We start from the raw sequence: 2,021 nt of genomic DNA, 5'->3' as shown, positions 1-2,021 counted from the left end.
CTGTTGCACAGGTATATATACCTCTAGCAGCCTACTAAGCGTAGCAGCACGGATGATTTTGGGACTAGGGGAGCTGCATTGTTCGAGGCGACCAGCAGCTGGTGTAGTTCCTTTCAGCATTTTTTATATTTATTCCCTATCTACTGTATTTCGGACAGATGTTGTATTTTATTTTACTTATCAATAGATGCTCAAGCACATGTGACAACGGGTTCTGGGATGGTTTTTGAAAGATGTGTACTAGTAGTTATTACTTAATTTNACTTTCGTCATACGAAACAGACGATGAATACAACACTAAGTTCTAAGCAACTAAATTCAACACCAAGAAGATGTGATGTCAATAAAACATTTAAGCCGAGTGAACAAGGAATTTTAGGGAACGCAGCAAAATTCCCAACAATTGCTTTCGAAGGCGAAACGATAAAGAACTTTGACTTAGCTACGAAGAAATAGGCAATGAGAATATTTGAGGATCCTTCATAGACAATAAATTGAATGGCCAATTCCCAGGACACTGATATTGTTCCTATGCAAGCCCTTGAGCTATACAAACCTAAACTGGAACCAGCAGAATCAGTTCACTTGTAGAGGAAATGCGTCACTCAAAAAATCCTTTCAGTTGAAGGTGAATCCACCTGATGGCTTTGGAGATTCTCAATTTTCTAAACCCACTGCATCATCAATCAGCTACACATAAAGATTTACATCCGCTGTCCGGCCCAAATTCTTCTCAGCTTCACCAACCTTCAAGATATTTTCAAGCCCTTCAAGACAAACTGTGACAATCCTTGGGTCAAGACAAATGAGAAGATCGCACGATGGTTTGATACAACCTTGACCAACAAGGTACTTGGTCTGCTCATGCGAATCACCAGATGTGGCATTTGAGATTGCCCATGCAGCCTCCTTTTTTATATCAAACTCAGCGATTACAGACTGAATTTGCTCCCTGTTGCTAGCTGTGATGTTCGGAATTGTCCAGCAAGCTTCCTTCTTAATACTCTTCTTGTGATTACCATTCAACAAGTTCAAAAGACGGGGCAAAGACTGATGGTTGATGATACACTGAGTTTGCATATGATCTCCGGTCATAATATTTCCAACTGTCCGAAGCGCCGGAATCAAAACCGATGGAGACGGGTGAAGTAATAACATCAGTTAAACGCGGGCATACTCCAGAATCAATAACAGCTTGAATTTTATCATTTGTACCATCCGAGAGATATGAGAGCGCCCACCAAGTATCAGTCAAAACTTCTTCATTGGTTAAATGAATAAGTTATTGAAGAGCTGGAAGTGCAAGCCTTGTCTGATCAAGAGCAGGCTGTGGTTTGCCTCTGCAGAAATTTGAAAGTGTCCACGTCGTATTTCTTAACATAGACAACTTGGCATTTAGATTCAGCTGAGATAGCAAGGGAACTAGAGCTCCACAGCTAAGGACAAGATCGCGGCACTTTGGGGAATCACCAGCAACATTTCCTAGAGCCCACACAGCATGCTCTCGCACATCATCACTAGGGAAACCAAGAAGTTTCACAAAACTTGGGACTGCACCAGAATCAATTACCACCTTTATATGCTCAGATGTTCCAGATTCAACATGTGAGATCCCAAGATGCCTCAAACTGATGCTGTGGAAAGTCATCTCTCATTTGAAATTGAACAAAACGAGGAACTACACCTGCTTGAATTACTTCTGCTATTGGGGAACTCTTTTCGATTGAGAGCATTTTTCTAAAATAAGAAGTAGCCTCAAGCTGTACATTGCCATCTTCGCTCCAAACACCTGCAACCAATTGTGGTATCATCTTCATATTCTCTGGTTGCAAGACATGCAAGATTTGAGACAATACATTCCCTACTAGACACATGCAAGACATGGTTGTGATTATTTTCTCAAAATAAATTATTTAGCCAAAAGACGGCTAGAAGTGCAAAATTTGGCTAAGACCCCGCAAAGCCAAGAACCTAAAATTTACTAGGAAGACCGGACCCTATGTGGGTTGCCTACGTATCAC

General features: G+C 41.2%; 1 pseudogene; it reads right to left on the bottom strand.

Annotated features, from left to right (window-relative positions):
• Positions 606-1,817, bottom strand: LOC109231733 (annotated as a pseudogene).

This window comes from Nicotiana attenuata, chromosome 8 (genome assembly GCF_001879085.1).
Source record: "Nicotiana attenuata strain UT chromosome 8, NIATTr2, whole genome shotgun sequence".
NCBI classification, from domain to species: domain Eukaryota; kingdom Viridiplantae; phylum Streptophyta; class Magnoliopsida; order Solanales; family Solanaceae; genus Nicotiana; species Nicotiana attenuata.
Note: the sequence above shows the minus strand (reverse complement) of the source record. Positions and strands in the feature narration are given on the sequence as shown.